The sequence below is a fragment of the Ambystoma mexicanum genome, chromosome 6q, assembly GCF_040938575.1.
Source record: "Ambystoma mexicanum isolate Mex_15411 chromosome 6q, UKY_AmexF1_1, whole genome shotgun sequence".
NCBI classification, from domain to species: domain Eukaryota; kingdom Metazoa; phylum Chordata; class Amphibia; order Caudata; family Ambystomatidae; genus Ambystoma; species Ambystoma mexicanum.
This window is the reverse complement of record NC_090937.1, coordinates 1393962269-1393981858: the sequence shown is the minus strand read 5'-3', so window position 1 is coordinate 1393981858 and position 19590 is coordinate 1393962269.

The following is a 19590-nucleotide window of genomic DNA, read 5'->3' as shown; positions in this document are numbered from 1 at the left end:
TCTGCCCAAAAGATCTTGTCCATATCTATGCGTGTCTGCATAAAGAAAATGTAGCGTTTGTGCCTTCTGGGACTGACAGACACTGTATACCCTGGTTCCCCATACCATTCAGTGTTAATCATGGATGCCTTCTCACCGCATTACTTTTTCCATTATATAAAAATGGGTTAACAGACCACTTAGATGTTTACAACACAGATGCTCCACATATCAGTACAACACATATCCATCTACTTGCGTTTGTGGATGACACTGTTTTGCCCGCAAGGACACCACGCTGACTCCAAAGATTTATAAATGCATATGTATTTATTTAATTTTCCTTTAATATTGGTCACTTGTTCGGCACTTATACAATTAGCAAAACTGTTTCAAAGCGCCCACAGGGCAAACATGGTAGGGACAGGGGAAGGTAGACAATGAATTATAGCAGGACAAATAATTGAATTAATAGTACAAACAAATAATCAGAATAAAGGGAAGAGGGGACAAAACTACTATGCTTTGTGAGTGTTCAGAAAGTGCAAGTGCAGAGGGGGAGGGGTGAGGGATAGGTGCTTTGATGGTCATGGAGAAAAGCTCTGGTTAAGTGCTAAGAGGACAAGAACATAAGTGCAACCACCCATGGGTAGGGCGTCAGCCCAAGTAAGTGCAGCAGAAAGACAGTGGCTGGGATGAGATAAGTGGGGGGGTCAAGCCCCGATGACACATAGGGCCCTGCACATCAGTCATGCTGCTGACAGATTAGCAGGAAAGAGAGGACGAGAAAGAAGAGATAAAGAGGAAGGTCTTGAGGCTTTTTTTTACAGAATTTAAGGAGGTCATGCTCAAGATGCAGAGAGAGAGGGAGGCAGTTCCACAGGATGGAGCTAGCCAAGGAAAGTGATCGCCCACCAGATCTCTGTTCAGCAAAGCACTTAGCACGCAGAGAGTTGGTGCCAGAGGAACAGAAGTATTTGGTCAGGAAGCACTGAAGATAGAGTGCCCCCCACCACAGATAGCCTTGTGGATGATACAGAGGGATCTGAATTTAATCCGTTCTGAGACCGGGAGTCAGTGAAGGCTTTGTAGGGCAGGAGAGATGCAGTCCCTGGGCTTGAGGCCAAGGATAAGTCTTGCTGCCCTATTCTGGGTTAGCTGGCGGGGTTGCAGGGTGGAGGAAGGAAGATTAAGGACAAGGCTATTGCAGTAGTCCAGCCTGGTGTGAACAGGAGCACGGGTATCATTGAGTCTCTGGGGGAAGGTGGGGAAGGGTACAATCCCTTTGAGAAGGAAGAGATGAAAGTGGCACTTCTTGACAATGTCCCGAACATGAAAGATGAAGGAAAGGAATGAGTCGAAGATGACTCGGAGAGTCCTGGCTTCAGTGGAGGGGGTAGGGATTGAGGGGGTATGGAGGAAGGCCAGAGTGCAGGGAAGAAGTATGGTGCAGGGGACAGTATAGGGAGAATCTCAGTTTTGCTGGCATTCAGGCAGAGGTCATTAGCAGTGCTCCAGGTCTGGATGGCAGAGAGGCAGTCAAGGATGAAGTAGAAAAGTTGTGTATCTTCAGTGTAGAACTGGAAGTTGAGGGAGAAGGAGGAAATGAGTTGCGCCAACAGAGAAAGGTAAATGTTAAAGAGCAAGGATGAAAGAATGGAGCCCTGGGAGATACCACAGGTGGCGGAAGAAGAAGGGGAGGAGGAAGGGTCCTGAATGGATTTGGAGGAAGGGTCTGTTAGGAAGGAGGTAAGTCAGTCCAGTGCCCGCTCCAAGATGCCAAGTGTGTCATGGAGCCTTATTATGAGGATGGAATGGTTCACCGTGTCAAATGCTTATGAGAGATCTCGAAGGATGAGGACAGCAAAGGAGTCAAGAGATGCAAGCAGTTCTTCATGAGCGTTCAGAAGAGCTGTGTCCGTGCCTTCATGGAGATGACAACTCTGCTGACTTCTTCGGGGGAGACAGGAGTGAAGGAGGGGAAGTAGAAGGGTGAATGGTAGGAGCGAGTAGAAGGAGGAGGGTAGGGTTGGGAGAGTGTGTGACAAAGTTGTTCAGTATGTCCTGGGTTTTGGATGTGAAGTGAGAGGTGAGTGCATTGCAGAGGGCCTGGGAAGGAGTAGGGGCAGAAGATGCTGTGGATGGGTTGGCAAGTTTCCTGCAGATTTTGAAGAGTTCTGCCGTGTGTTTGCACAATCGTGCCCGATTGTGGGCTCTTTTTCTGGCATGGATAGAGAGTCGGCAGTGTCTCTGGAACAGGCGGCAGGCCAGTTTGTTAGAGGGTGAGCCTGGAGTGTGCCACATCCGTTCAGCAGCCCTGCACTTATGTTTTTGGTCTGCAAGTTCAGAATCTTACCAGGTGTTACGCTTGAAGGCAGGTTTCAGGCAGATCTTCTTGACTGGGTCGGGATGTCAAGGGTGTTGGTGATGGACAGATAGAGGTTTGCTGAGGGCAGAATCATCTGAAATATCTGTGTTGGGTGGGCAGGGGGTAATGGCAGTGGAAGAGAAGGCAGCAGCTGACACTCGTTTCATCGGACGGATGTTCATGAACGAGGTTGGCAGAGCTTCATGAGGAGTTGTCACAGAGCCATAGAGACTCAAGTGGGGGGTGAGGAGAGAGCGGTCAGGCCAGGAGAGAAGAATGACCAGGAGAATCGAGAATTGAGGTTGCTGTGGATGACGGCATCTAGCGTGTTTCCAGCAGAATGGGTAGGGCCATAGGGAAGAATGTAGATGGATAGGGAGGAGCAGAGGTCAGTGAATAGGGTGGTTGCAGTGCAAGGGGAGTCTATGTGGATGTTGAAGTCTCCTAGTAGTAGCAGGTTGGAGGTGGCAGAGAGCAGGGAGGAACACAAGCCTACCCGCTCAGATAAGAAAAGAGAAGAATGGCCAGGGGGCCAGTAGATGATAGCAATGGTCAAGGTGAAGGAAGGAGAGATGATCAATTTGCACAAAAGGCTCTCAAAGGACAAATAGTGCTGAGAGGGTAGGATGGTAGAGGGAATCCACTCTAGGAAGATTAAGCCAACTACACCGCTAGCACGATGGGGTCGAGGTTTAGCGGTGATCTTAAAGCCATCAGGGAGGAGTGAGTCATAGGAAGTAACTGAACCAAGTTTCTGTGAGTGCAAGTATGCCCACGTCAGTGTCTTCAAGGAGAATGCAGATATCAGCACAATGTTTGATGGCTGAGCGAGAGTTGAAAATTGTCAGGTGGAGACGATCACTGCCTTTGAAGGTTTTTTATTTGCGGGGTGTCAGGACGTTGGGCATCCCTTTGGAGAGGTGGAGTAGAGGGGAAAGAAGGGGGAGGGGCAGGGGAAGGAAGGAGGTTGATGAGAGAAGTCAGGAGCCGGTTAAATAGGAGTAGGTTGTCCTGAGGGCTTTGAACCAGGACTCTGCCCGTGATGTAAACATTGATACAGCAGCGAGATGAGAAGAAGCCTGCAAAGAGGGCTTACCACTTGGGGATGCCATTAATATATGTTGAAGAGTAAGGTGGGAGAGTGGCAGTGTGGTGAGAGGTCCATAATTCAGGATAAGGGATGTAAAAGAGAATGTCAGTGAAGATTTCTCTTGCGGATGCACTGACATAGGTGTATGCAATTAGGAGGCATGGGTAAGCAGCAAGGATGTCTTTTTATGCTTTTTCCATCCAGATTTAGAGAGAAAGGGAGGGTAGGTGATGGTGTAGCAGTTGGAGTAGATAGGGGAGATGGAGAGTGCCATCTCTGAACAAGGGAGGAAGAAAGAGGCAGAGAAAGTGAGAGGTGAGGTGTGGGTGAGTATGCTGAAAAGCAGAGTTCTGAACCTGATCTACTTGGCACAGTAGGCCAAATGGGTATTGGATGTAAAAACACGCAGGTAGAATGGAGGCACAGCTAAAAACAATTTTCACACAAACTGGCAGTTTCAATGCAGGAAGGAGGCACAGCTAAAACCGATTTTTACACACACAGGCAGTATCAATGCAGGAAGAAGGCACAGCTAAAAATGATTTTCAAACAAAATCATACAGTCTTGGAGGAATGGCACAGGAAATGCAGCACAGCAATACAGTAGTTGGTGTCAGTGAGAATGAGTCACAGTGAATAAAGGCAGAGGGCAGAGTCACTATAGAGCATGGGACATCAGCAAGGTGGATGACTTGGGAAACAGAGGAAGTGAGTACAGTGGAGCCGAGGCAGCCACTAAGTAGTAGTACTCACATGAAGGCATGCGTAGTGATGTCACAGACAAGAGGACCGTTGAATGTATTTATATCATTAAGGAGCATTTTGACTGAAGATTTCAGAAAATGGGGCCCGGAGCACGGCCAGGCACTTTGATTTTCTGGGATCAAAAAGTAACACTAATTGAATGGACAAAAACATCTTCAGAAGAAGTGCAGCCTGCAGGGACTTTGTTTCAGGCTCCAGGTATGCCCAACAAGGAGAGGAAGACCAGCTAATTGGGACTCGTGCAGGAAAGAACAGCTGATGCAGTCCTCCGGGCCTAGATGTGGGCCTTTGGAGAGGGGCTGGCTAAAGCATGCCCATTCCCTGATAGGCCTATAGAGTACAATGAGGCCCAATCAAAGTGTGGTAGGCGGGTGCAAGAGTTCAGTGGTGCGTTCCAAAATGAAGAGAGAAGGCGCAACCATCTTTGAAGTGCCACGCGGAGCACGTGTTAAATGGGCAAAACTCATATATAACGTTCATGAGGGATTTAGACCTGCTGACAAATGTTTCTAAATCATTGGTATTAATTTGCCATCCGGTCGGCAAATCTAAGACATTTTTGCGGAATAAGAAAAAGGTTTGAACCCCTGATGAAAAGGTGAACGCTCGAAACGCATCATGTTATATATATTAAAATATTTTCTTGTCCCAAAAATAAATAAATACATAAAGCAACAGTCCTTTCGGACAGATGCGAAACATTTGGAAATCGGGGATGCATTTGAATATTTGGAGATTTCATTTTCTTCTGAATTTTATGGCAATGCCCATGCTGGAAAACAGGTCCTTTGTATGACGGTGGTTAGTGGAGGTATTAAGAGATTTGCAAAACTGTACAAAGTACAACCAGTACTACCAATGATGCTCTAGGTGTACAATGGCAAACCGAAGACAGTTGCGCTTTACGAAGCATGTATCTGGGGATATGTTAGCAGCTCACCTCTAACCACACATGAACATTGCTTATTTTTTTTAAAAAAAATGTATTGTGTTTGATTCATAATAGAAACTTTACAATTTATAAATTTACAGAAAATGCAATATAAAAATTCTCAATTCTTTTTCTCTTTAGAAAACAAAATTTGCATCAATTTCAGACAATATCCCATTAATTTAAAAGATCAAAACATATAGGAAGAGCTAAAATCTTCGATTCAATTCACTTAATTTAGTGCTGAGATACATTTCACTCGTACTTTTAAAAAGTTTGTCGCACTAATAAGCAGCTTAATACTGTTCCCCCACATACAACTATTCCATAATGTTAACCTCGAGAATTCTGTATGAGAGTACAAGTGGCTTCCCAAATGGTTAGTTCTAAGATCATCAAAGTATTTACAATAGATCACCAAATGTTTCAACGATTCAACAGTACCATGTATTTGACAGAATCGACATTCCATACCTCGATTACCAGACTGGACGCTTTTCTCAGCCCAGCTATGTGTGCGGTCATAAGTACAGAATTGATTTAATCGAAATCGCATATATAGATTTCTTTTAGAAAAGCTGGGGAATTGGTATATGTACCTGGGCAAGACGCCTATTTTTCTTCTGAATAGTGCATATTCTTTTTACGATTTGATGTTATCAATGTGATCTGGTTGTTGACACCAAGCCAACAATCGGAACTTGCGTTTGTTTGCAGGTAAACACAGTATGAAATCTTCCTTAGGAATATTAGCGACTTCTAAAATGCCATCCATTTTCTTAACAAATTTAGTTAAGATAGGTAAAGAACCATGTTCTATTATTTTGCTAAGATCTACATATAGGGAGTTCCTAGGAGGACTACGCATCTTTCTGTAATTATTCAATTGTCTCCAATTCCATTTTGCAGAAAGAGGCAACAATCCTAGTTCATGTAGAATTATGGCATTTGGAACAGATTTGGCTAGGCCCAATACCTTTTTCCACAATTGACCTTGAATCATGTCCAGAAATTCTTCCATCTCAACCATACATAAATCAAGAATATATAATATACATGGTTCAATCTTTAACAAATACAATTGAATAATAGGTATTAGGGAAAAGGTACAATATTTTCTATACAGAATGCTCATTTGTGATGTCAAAGGTTGAATTATTTCCCTTAGAAGTTTGGACCACCATGTCTTGGAATTCTGGTCAGTGAGAGTGTAGCCTAGATAACGTAACTAACTAACCACCTCAAGTTTTTCCATCCCAATTGACCAGTTGTATTTTTTGGTTTTTTTCTTACCTTCAGAAAAGATCAAGATTTTAGATTTAGCCAAATTTATTTTTAGATTATGGTCCTGTGCAAAGAGATGGAAGGCATCCAGCTTATTTTGCAACCCCAATGGGGTTCTATCCATAAATAATAGATCATCTGCAAAGCTGATACAATTTAATTTGAGATGTCCAAGACCTGCCGGATAAATTGTAAGATCCATCCAAAGTATTTCAATCTGAGAAAGATACATATTAAATAGTATCGCAGCTATAGAGCAGCCCTGTTTAAGTCCAATTTCAGTCAGAATTTCTTCTGTTAGTGTTCCTATTTTGTTAACACGTACCATATAGTTCATGTTGGAGTGCAATAATGCTATGAGGGCCACTAAATGTACAGGAATCCCTAAATGGATCATAATCTTCCATAATTTACACCTTATCACAGTGTCAAATGCGGAACTGAGGTCTAACGCGGCCAAATAGACTGCACCAGTTCCCATTTTTTTGGTTTGGCACTGGAGAAGAGATAATATAGTAGCATTAAGAGTACACCCCATATCTTTGTGAAAACCAGTCTGAAATTTGGACAGGGTATCAATCCTGAAAAGAAAATCTTGTAGTTCCTTTAAAATGAGCTGAGAGAATACCTTAGCAGAAGCATCAGTTATTGCAATGGGTCTAACATTTTGAGGATCATTGGCGGGACCCTTTTTATAGATGGGAACCATGATGGTGGTGCACTATGAACTAGGAATGCGTTTAGTGGCAAACATTATATCAAATTTAGCTTTAAGAATTCAGACCCAGAATTGCGGATCTAGTTTTAGTGCACATGCAGGAATACAATCCGGACCAGATGCTTTAGTATCTTTTAGCTTGATAATAGCATCTGTCACATCCTCTACTGACCAAGGACAATTTTCTAAGATGAACTTCGAGTACTCCATAGATCGATTAATGTGGAAAGATTTAGGTAGTACAAATTTTCCAAAAATATATTTAACCCAGGTGGCAGCTAGAATAGAGGGTTCATTAGAAGCGCTAGGGGCATTCAGATTTCTAAGAAGAGTCAAGATATTCCTTGTATCATGAGCCAGAATATTGTACATCATGCGCTGGTTGTCTTTTAGGGCAATTTCTTCCCTGAAAACCCTGATCTGGTTCTTAAACGATAGAACAATATGCTTCTTTTCCACACCATAGGCAATAGAACTCAAATTCAGTCTTGCTAGTTTCCTAATATTACAATTTTTTAGGAATTTTAAATTATGAATTCTTGAGTCAAAAGCATGATGCTGTTCCCTTGTAGTAGAAGATGGGTTATGATTGAAGGCAATATCAAGCAAGTGTGCCTGAATGATGTTACTAAGCTTCACTTCCATTTCCGCATTCAGAAACTCAATGCTCCGATTGATAGGGATGAAGAAGGCATCATCCTTAATTTTGGCAATCAGTTTTCCACAAGTGTGTTTGTTCCATCTAATCGACAGACCTGCCCTGTCAGTCTCAATCAGTTGAAGCGATTCTTCCATAACTAAGCTCCAATTATTTATATTTAAGCTGATAGAGGTGGCTAGATGGTCCCCGTAGCCAAAATTTAAGATTTGAGTAGGTTCACGGAGGTTACACATACATGAGGATAGGAAAAAATGGTCAATGTATGAACTACGATCATCCCGCCTCGAGGTAAACAAGTGAGATCCTTTCTTGGGCTTCACTAATTGCATGTCCCATTCCAAGAAATATCGCACCCACTTTTGCCCATTTATCATCTTTAGTGGAAAATTCTTCATTTCCGTGCACACTCCACGGTGCTTTATCTTGTAACAAGATTAATTAAAATCCCCACCTATGATGATCCCAATGTGTTTCATAGTTACGAATATATCTTCCCAAATTCCATCAAGTGTATAAACAATTTGATCCCAGGTGGTGCGAACCCTGTTCCAATACAGGCATATAAATACTAATACTAGATCTTGTGATCCTCTTGACTTTAGTTGAAGTACCAGTAAATTTTCATCTTTAAACAACAGCATAGCATTACATTTACAACGATTGCTTACAAGTACTGCGAGACCACCAGAAGGCCTACCCTTTAAGCCCCTAGTTGCTTACATAGGATAAGAAATATAACCTGCAATATTAAAGGGAGACATGTGCATCGTTTCTTGAAGAAGAATTATTTCATGATTATTTCTTAATTCTTCTTTACCGAACCACCGTTGGAAATTAGCTAGTCCGCAACAATTCCAAGATGGAATTCTTAGGTAACCCTCGCTACGCTAACGCATCACGGTTAGCCTTTACAGGTTGACATAAAGTTCCACTTGGCCCTGAGCTGACTTCATTCAGTGTGACCACTAGTGCAAGCAGTTGCTTCAGTGTATCTGCACTGATGTTAAGCTGCGGGACCGCTTGTATATTCACTTCCTTAGGGCTTTCAATCACAGGCGGGGTTGCTAAGAATTCCTCTGCATCTTTAATATTCATAAACACCGATGGAACAAGACCCAGTGCAATAAAATTCTCTTTTTGTTCCCAGACCATATTCATGATTAACATTGGGGATCATTCCGAGTTGGGCGGCAAGTATAGGGGAATACCGGCATGGCATAAAGACCGTTTCCGTGCTGGCACTAGACCTTAAAAATCGGCCTATTCTGACTTTGCGAGCACGAGCTTACCGCCATGCCGGTAATGAACGTTAGCGCCATGCCGCAAAAGTGCCCCCAAAGCCCTTACCACCAACAAATGCACCGTACATAACACTACCGACATGGAGTAATCAGCGGTGACTGTAAATAGCGGTCCCCGCTATTTACGGTCAACGGTAAAGAACGGAACCGGAAAAAACGTCACCGCACAGGAACGGGAAGGAGCACGGCGGCCATCTTTAAAATCACAATCCATTGCCATCCTCTCCATACAGGACCCAGAGGTATATACTGAAGAGAGAAATTGGCATTCGAGACCAGCATCATGCCTAAAGCACTAAAAAAGGGGGCTGCACGCATAAGAAAGGAGCGCTTTACCCAGGATGAGCTCCAGATACTGGTGGACACCCTGCACGAACATGCAGACACTGTATTCAGCAGTGATATGCGTAGGCCCACCGTCGTCAGGAAGAAAGAGATCTGGGCCTTGGTAGCACAGAAGGTGAGCGCCGTAGGAAACACCCCCCGCACCACCAAGGATTGCCGGAAACGGTGGGATGACCTCCGTCTCCGGGTGCAGGCCATTCTCTCGGCAAACCGAAGTCAGTCCCTGGAGACAGGAGGAGGGCCAGGTTCCCCCATCAAAATGATGCCGTGGGAGGAAACGTGCGCGGCCATGATGGGCACAGAAGCCATAAAAGGGGTTGGCAAAATGGAGTGCGGTGCAGTGTCATCCGTTGATGGAGGTGAGTGTCATGATTCAAGACAGAACATGCATTCCTAATGTAAGTCACTGCCAAGGGCTGGGCAAGGTGTCACGTCATGGTTGGGCAAACCCCCCCCCAATGAAATCATGCCGTAACAAGTGGGACCCAGTCTGATGTCAGGTGCAAGGCTGTAACCCATATGGCCCATTCCACCCTAAGAGGCCGGATCTGTGAGGCACACGGGGCAGTGATTGTAAACACTGTGAATGTGAGTCATCACAGTACGCCGCCAACATGAGTGACCCAGACATCTGCATGCATTTAGCATCCAAGCCCAGATCACTGTCCCACTCACAACCCAAATGTCCACAAAACGCTGCAATCCCATTGTGATACCATAGGCATGTACAAATGCTGACACCCAAATCATTGCTCATGCCGTCTCTCTCTCCCCCCCCCCACAGGCAGCGGGCATGACAGCGAGGACCAGGAAAGCACCTGGGACAGTACCTCCAGGGGCAGAAGCAGGGGGCAACGTATACCTGCAAGCAGGAGAAAAACACAAGCAACACCACCTGCTCCTGCAACCCCCATGGAGGGTGCACAACCCCCACCTGCACCCCTACCCATGCCTGTAGTGCCGCTGGACACGTGCCCCATGCTGCACTCAGAGGAGTCCAGTGTGGCTGGGGAGCATGCAGCCATGTGCCTCCTCGATGTGCCAGACAGCCCACCATCAATTTCCGGAGCCAACGCGGAGGATACCAATGACATTGCCCATACCCCTGACACACCATCATACAGCCAGGTGGCACACAGCGACTCCGGGGAGAGTGACACCCCAGGGCTCACAGGGCAAGGATTACAACCTGCCTGTTCTGAATCCACTTCCCCTGCAGACACTCCGGAAAGGCCTGCAGGCCCAATACCAAGCCTGCCAAGCACATCGGACACATCAGCCACGGATGTATTGCGCTCCCAGCACCTCACAGGCCTCATTGAGGAGTTCATCAGGGACAATTGTGATTCTAGGTTGGAGTGGCACAATGACCTTCAGTCTCTGGGGGAGGTGATCACGGCGAACACAAACCGGCTCTGCAAGGTGCTGGGCCGGATCGCAGATGCCCTGGAGGCAGCACACCCCACACCACAGCCCGAGCGGGTGGACCCACCCTCCCAAAGCTCGTCCACGCAGACCATCCCGGTCCGACGCTCACTGCGTACATTTCGCCGCCACGACATGGATCCCCCTGGCACTGGGAGTGCACGTTGACCATGCTGGCACACACATGTTGCCTATGTTGTACCAATGGGACTATTGTGGGGTTGTTGTGGGGGGAGGTGGAGGGGGTTGAGAGTGTGTGTGGGAGTTGGGGGGGAGGGAGAGGGGGTGAGGGTGTGTGTGGGAGTTGGAGGGGAGGGGGAGAGGGAGAGGGTGAGGGTGTGTGTGGAAGTTGGGGGGGAGTGGGAGGGGGTGAGGGTGGAGGTTTTGTTGTACACGTTTGAACATTATTACTCAATACACTGGTTGATCATCCCTAAGAAACAGAGTGGACATTGATCATTGTGCATGTGTCCTTTAATGTCTCACAGTGCATGGTGTACATGTATCCCCACACCCAGTGCCCAATGTCCTGTCATCCTTACAACCTCAGCTGACTTGTGAGTCAGAAATATTGTCCGATCAATGATTGCCGCACGGAACGTCCCTCCTGTGCATCGGCACCGTGATGCTGTCCTGCCATTCCTTCCTCCTCCCCCTCATCATCATCTGGTGGTAGCAGTTCCATGTCAGGGTGCAGTGGCACGTTCCGACGGATGCACATGTTGTGCAGCATTACACATGCCATGGTGATCTTGGACACCTTCTCGTGGCTGTAGATGAGCGCCCCACCCGACCGGCAGAGGCAACGAAATCGTGCCTTAAACAGGCCGAATGTCTGCTCTATCACCACCCGTGTACGGGTATGGGATCTATTGTAGTCCTCCTCGTGCCTGTTCTGTGGGTTGCGGACCGGGGCCATGAGCCACGGCTTCAAAGGGTAGCCAGCATCACCTGCATGAGAGTGGAATGAAGGTAAGTGTTTGTACATTCATGGTGCAGAACTGTACTAGTCTTACATAGCAGCAGGTGATTACTGGCCATGCACACATGTCCCAGGATACAGTCACCCCATTACTGGCCCGGGTATGTGTCCTGTGCAATGGAATGATGGAGGGGGTAGCTTCTTCCTGATGGGTCATGGTGTGCACTCACGTCTTGTTGCATGTGCGTCGTATATGCATGCAGCAGTGTTGGACTGCATTCATTGATCTCATGCGCGAGATTTGGTGACGGGGGGGTGTTGGCTGTAGTTGGTAGCATACTCGTCATTCTGCACTGATCCCTACCATGGTGACTTGCAGCAATCCTATGGGGGTGCAGGACCAGTGACACGCTGTGGGATCCCTTTTAGACTCACTTCTATGCACTCCCAGGGATGACTGTCCTGTGTGTTGTGATGCAGGAGTCAGCGACATGGTGCTATTGCACTGCATGGTGCAGGATGCCCTTACGGTGTGTAAGGGCTGTCGATGAGTGGTGCATGTGTTGTGGTATTTGGCCAGGTTTCCTGTTAGTCATGTAGTGTTAGGTGTCGCCTCGGATTCAGCACTGTGTGGTTAGGTGGTCATGTGCCGTGTCACTTGTCTTAGGGCACAGTGTTCTGTGAGGTGCACATCGTGCACTGGCGTGAATATTCCCACACAGGTGGAGTATGCATCCCCCCCTTCCCACACAGGTGGAGTATGCATCCCCCCCTTTCCGACACAGGTGGAGTATTCATCCCCCCCCCCTTTACCACACAGGTGGAGTATGCACCCCCCCTTCCCACACAGGTGGAGTATGCATCTCCCCCCCCTTTCCCACACATGTGGAATATGCATCCCCCCCCTTTCCCACACAGGTGGATTATGCATCCCCCCCTTTGCCACACAGGTGGAGTATGCAGACAACCTACTCACAGCCCCAATGCACTGCCATGGCCCATTCAGGTTACTCACCAAGTAGCCAGGCACGTCGTCCAGCATGTCGCTCCATGTAGCATGGTAGTGTTGAGTTCCGCAGGACCAAGGAGTCATGAGTTGATCCGGGTTATCGGGCATTGCAATGTGTGATGGCTTTACTGGCATTACACACCATCTGGATGTTGATGGAGTGGTATTGCTTGCGGTTGCGATACGGCACCTCCATGGCATGCGGGACCACCAATTCAACGTGGGTGCAGTCGAGGGCACCTATGCAATTTGGCATGCCTGCCAGTGCATGGAAGGCAACTTTGGTATCATATATCTCCTGGGGAGTCCGTGGTAGGGATATGTAGTCCCTTGTGTGGTTGAGGAGGGCATCCAGCACTTGGATGAGTATCCGGGAAAATATGGGCTGTGAAATGCCATGCATGTGACCCACTGTATGCTGGTAGGTGCCTGTGGCAAGGAAGTGGAGCACAGACACTACCTTCAGTAGAGGGGGGATGGCAGTGCAGATTTCTATGCGGCTCACTATGTCGTCATGTATCAGGTCCACTATGGTGGTAATGGTGTCCCGGTCAAGCCGGTACAGGGTGTGGATCTGCTCTGGTGTGAGGTTGAAGGGGGTGGCTCTGATGCAGGGGATTGGGGGCTGCCGGTGTGGTAATGGTGGCTGCACCGGTAGGGCATGCTGGGCCTGTCTCACCCTCCTTCTCCTCCTGTGTATCCTCTGTAGTGGGGGCTGTGGTTGTTGTTGTTGCAGTTGCTGCCTTGCAAGCAGGGCCTCCAGCTCCAGGAAGGCTGCTACAATTGGTATCATCTTGGTGTGGGAGGGGGTGTGGTGTGTGGGTGTGCTCCTTTTGTGCTGTGACAGACTCCATTGCCTCCACCTGTGCTGATTGGGTGCACCTGTGCCTCTTTGAAACACTGCTCATGGTTCTTAACACCTTCTCAGCGATGCCGGTATTTACTCCATGGCGGTAAGGTACTTTGCGGCCTTGTGGAGGCTGTTTTTTCCATGTCTGCTTCACTTAGGATCAGCTCCGGTTTACGCCATGGCGCTATTTTCGGTATGGAGTGTCGGACGCGGGCCACTAAACCGCTATTTACGGCCTCGTAATTTACGGCGCCGTAAATAACGGTCTGGTGGGTCAGAATGGGCCGTAAAGGGAAACGATGCCGGTAATCCTTTACCGGCATTGTTTTTCCTTTACCGCCCTACTCGGAATGACCCCCATTGACTGGAAGCGACATAACATACGGGAATTGCAATGGTTACTAAGCCGTATCCAGTCAAGGTCACCTGAGCGAAGTGTTCTTAGAGGGGGAATTGCTTTGAAGGTTTTCAGCATTATTATTGCCACCCCATAATAACTGGCATACCTGGGACCAGTTTTTCATCCTGTGCCACTTTGTTAGAGCCAGACACAGGTTCACATTCTTCGTTGGACAACTCTTATTCCACTTCCTTGTCATTCACATCAATTTTAGGATTAGGTCCACTTATCGCACTCAAAGCTTGCTTCTTTGACTTAACCACAGGTCTAATCGCTCCATTAGGCTCTAAACCCTCTTCTCCATCCTCATCATCAATCAATTCATCCTCACAATGATTATCCCACTAACCGTTTCATTCTTGTCGAATTCATCAGTGGGCTCATTCTTGTTTATTGCCACAGGGATAGAATTGCAAAAGGGCAGTTTGTACACCTAATATGCCAATGCTATTGGTTGTGGACCGACCCTTTTTTGGAGGCAAGGGATTGCATTCTTTGCCAAGCCTACTCCCACTATGACCAGTATCTAAATACAAATGTTTAGTCTTTTGTGTACATTTTTTCGGGGGCAGTGGCTCTTCCTTACAGCCCTCTGAGAAGAGATTCAAATGGGCCTTGGATTCTTCGTCCAGTTGGTGGAGGTCAATAACCTTCTCCTCACACACATTATTTCCCATAACTTTGCGTTTGTTATGTGGTACCACCTTGACACCTTTTTTTGACTTATTCCTCTTTGCTTCCCTTTTCTGTGCACAAGCAATGTTTTTTTTTTCTCTCCTTGTCAGTACCACTTTCTGTTTTTCACACTCACTTTCAAAATCAGAGTCATTCATACTTCCACTCATCCCTTAATTTTTGTCATCAGATAAGTCAATTAGATCTAGAAGCACTGAGGAACTATCCGTCTCTTCTCTAAGAGGCCCAGAGTCTACTTTTGGTGAATAAAGACACTTAATTCCATTGTTAAGCTCCCGCATGATAGATTTCTTAATGACCTCAATGTCCAATTTCAACAGTTTGATGTCACTACCCATAGCGCATATAGCTTCCATTAAAGGGTCATGAGATTTCAACTCAGGGTATGGCTGACGGCCTAATGAAGCAGCCACCATTTCTGCAAAGGATTTCATCTCTGCATTCACCATTCTTTCATCCCCAGGAGTTTGTATGGAGCCATCTTTGAGAGGTAATCTGATTTTGTTAGACACTAGATTGGACACAGCATCACAGGTAAACAGAACCCCCTATACTTTGTTGATCCTACATAGGAGCTTGGTTATAATCGCTCTCAGTTCAATTAGAACACAGTGCGTTCTTTTGTGTCCCTTATCTAGTAGGTCTAAGATCCTTGATAGAAATCCACACCAAAACCTGGGGCATCCCGAGCACGCAAGTCCAATTCCTCATCCACTATAACATCTTCACATGTGTCAACTTTAGTAAGCATAACTGTCTTTTTTTCAAATTGATCAATCAGTTCACTGGGATTCATAAAAGGATTGGTCTTGGTTACTAATGGATGTATAGAAATTCACCAATAGTTTACCTTCATATCCATATCCTCTAGGATTTTTACCACTATAATCTGCATCCTCATTCAAATCTCCTGTAAAGGAGTGGAGGTTATGATTATAGTGGGTCAGTAGGCTAAACATATGAACATCTTCTCTTCCCACTACTCTATTAGAGACTGGAGTGGATGGCCACAGAGAAAATCTCATTCTCTTACCCACTTCCATCTCAATAGTGGGACCGAGAATAGAGCAGTCATTCAAGCCACCCATCACACTGATAGTGAAATTCTCAGTATCAAGCTTACTTCTCATCCATTCGTCTATCTCTGTCTCACTAGGATCCATCCTAGCACAGCGAAATCATTTACCTCTTTGACATTATATTTGATCAGAGATGAAGCAAGATTAGTGATCGCCCTTTCATTACGATGTACAAACTTAGGAGCATCCTTAGTTATCACACCTTCCTCATTAATGCTCTGCAGCTGATCAATCTTTGAGGCATCCAAAGTTACCTCACCTTCCTCATTCATACTCTGCAGCTGTTCAATTTTAGAGGCATTCAAGGTTACAACGCCTTCGTCATTCATACTCTGGAGCTTTTCAATTTTAGAGGCATTCAAGGTTACAGCACCTTCCTTGATCATATTCGGAAGCAGAGGTAGATTGACAATACTGTGTACGCTACACTCAAAGTTAATGACCTCTTCCTGAGGAACATCAAGATTCGTTAGATCCTCGTGCGAGGATCTTTCATTTGACAATTTCATGGATGCCGCGGCTGGACTCAGCACCCCTGTGAGCTTCCTACCGCTTCTGAGTCCATTCACCATAGTCCTAGGGCTTAGTACAGAGACCCACAGACACACAGTTTAGATCCTATGAAGTGCCACAGGCTAACACGTTACCAAAACACAGGCTAAATTTACACAGTTCAAATATAACCTGATTAATAACAGGCTAGTATGCAAGTAGGCAAGTATGCTCAAAACCAAGCACATCCAACCAATTTCACACAATTAAATGTGAACAAAATACCAAAGTACAGCCTTCGCTCCCACCACCATGCCAAACAGCCTAACAGCCACTTCTGATTCCACTTCCAATGCACGTGCGCGATGCGCGTGCATCTAGCTAGATAAAGGAAGTGGAACGTGGCCAATGGCGCGGGAGGCCGGAGGCAGGGGGCGTGCCTGCGGGCGGATGAAAGCTGTAAGGAAAAGAATATAGCTGTAACGCTTTATGGAACTAAGCAAATGCAACGTACCGATCAAAAGCAAACGCCGCGGCAAAGCTGCACCACTCAAAGTTCTGAGAGTTCTGAAAGAATAAAGTCAGTAAGGTCAATTTACTTGAAAGTCCAAGCAAAGAAGTACGGGCGGCACAATATTACGCCAGCACTAAGGCTTCCTCTTCCAGACGGCAACAGCAATGTCTAAGGCAATATCCAGTAGAAGAGTAGCAGAGCAGCAGGCAGATTTAGCTTCAGCCTAACAGCCACTTCTGATTGCACTTCCGATGCACGCGCGCGCGATGCACGTAAATCTAGCTAGATAAAGGAAGTGGAACGTGGCCAAAGGCGCGGGAGGCAGGGAGCGTGCCTGTGGGCAGATGAATGTTGTAAGTCCAAGCAAAGAGGTACGGGCGGCACAATGTTACGCCAGCACTAGGGCTTCCTCTTCCAGATGGCAACAGCAACGTCTAAGGCAATATCCAAGAGCAGAGTAGCAGAGTAGCAGGCAGCTTCAGCTTCAGCCTAACAGCCACTTCTGATTCCACTTCCAATTGCTTTTTGAAATACAACCTATGCCTACCCTCACCCATGTCTCACTAGGCAGTTCATAAAGAGTTGAAGGTTTCATACCTGGAGGATGATTTGAGGCTGGAACCGGTTCAGCTCTGTCTGAGATTATAGAAAAAAAAAATAAACAATTCTGAGTAAACTAATTATGAGTCATGCCATGGGCGCAGAAACCAATGCTTTAATGATTCCATGGTTTGCTTTTATAGGAGGGTGATGTTACCTCCTATTTTTATATCCTGGCAAGTATCTGAAGAACGGTGGCCAACAACATCAAATCTGATTTATTACTGAGACGCAACATCGAAAGAAAACAGCAAGGCATTTTGAAACGTATTAATAGACTAGACACAATCTTGCTCGATGGCCAGCTCCCTAGTTACCTGTTTTGGCCAAAGATGTTAACTGAATGAGTAATAATTATCAAAGCAGGCTTCAGTGCCATACATGAGGTTATGAATCTAGACAGTAGGGATCAATAATCGATATCTAATAACCAGAGGGTGGAGGACCGCGGGTAGGGTGCCTGGGATAGGGAGGAGATGCTAATAAGAGAGAGGGAGAGAGAGAGAGATGGAGAGAGAGAGAGAGAGAGCGAGAGAGAGAGAAATATGGCCATTTACATCTTTTTAAAAAAATCTCTTTATCAGAATGTTCTCTTTACTATAACATTAAGCAGTCTTCTTCGTCCCTTTTGTCTTCTCATGTACCTCTGTTCTCTCTACCTTTAAAGACCCCAGATCAATTAGCTTCCCATCCCATACTCAGGGGGGTTTCAGGTCTGCAGAGGAGTGCAATTCATTTAACAATTGGCTCCAATCCACCACCACCCCTTCTGCCAACATTGGTTCCCATGTTTGTTGCAGGATATCTACCTCTGCCATCCCTCATCTACGGACATCTTCCATCCACTGAGCCAAAAACTGACCCTGGGGTTTCTTCAATGCTATGACCGCCCTCCTTTTGCGAAGTACTAGCAGGAATTGACCCAGTCGCTTCTGTATTTTATGGCGCTTCCCGCTTGGCAACAATCTCCATAAACATATTCTTGGGATGCATTCAAAACTAGAACCCAATAATGCATAATGTTTTATATTACTGCTTGCCAGAAGTCCACGATCACCCCTCACTCCCACATCATGTGCCAGATCCCGGCTAACCCAGTCCCTCATCTCGGACAATCTGTGCTCAAATTATGATTTATTGAGTGTAGTTTCACCCTATGCAGGACATTGATCTGTATAAATTGAAATCTGGCATTTCTGGAGATTTTTGGGATCTGTTACCACTTTACTCCCATTCCACTTTTGAGATCTGCTCCCCCACATCTCTTTCCCACTTGGCTTTAACTGCATGCTCACCCCTGGGACACAACTCACCTATTGTCCGGTAGATTCGAGAAATCTTTGCCCTCCCTTCCCCCTGTGTCAGTAGCACCTGCTTTAGTGGATTCGTAGTGGGTTCCTCCGGGGTACCTCCCAATATTTTTGCTAAATGATTAACCACTGCCCCATAGGCTAGGTACTGCCCTCTGGGGATCCCATATCGCTGACTCATTCCTCAATCTGTATCACCTTCCTTCCTTCAAACAAGGTACCCACTGAAACACATCCATTCTCCATTAACCCTGGGAACCCCATTCTTCTCACGGCTGTCCAGAGTCCAGAATCTGTTATCTGCGGTACATCTGGACTATAGAGTCCTAATGCCTGCTTGCTTTTCTGTACTACCTGGAAAACGTTTCTGTTCCCCTTCCATCCAACAGTCCCCCACAGTAATTCCACACTCCTTTGATGAACCAGGAAGCCCCCAATAAGCCTGACAGTAGCTCCCCTCCAGTATCCGCCCATATCAGCACTGCCTGCATCTGTGCTGCCATAACATTTTGCTCGTAAATTTGGTAAATTGAGACCCCCGTGCTGACATGGACGCTGTAGTGTTGCCAGTGAAACCCGTCTCCTCCCAGAATTCCACAGAAATTCCCAAACCCGTTTATCCAACATCTTGAAGAAGACGTTTTTGATGGCTCATGGGATGTGGTGAAATAATAAGGGTGTCTCAGAAGAATACCCATGCATAGAGCTACTCTGCCCATCAATGGTAATTTCTTCCAGAGTTGGACCGAGTCCCCTATCCCTGAGAGTGCTCTCTGTATTATGGACAAATGTCTCTTCGATACTGTGAAAGATCTGAATGCCTAGATAGCGAAACAACTCCCCTTAACATC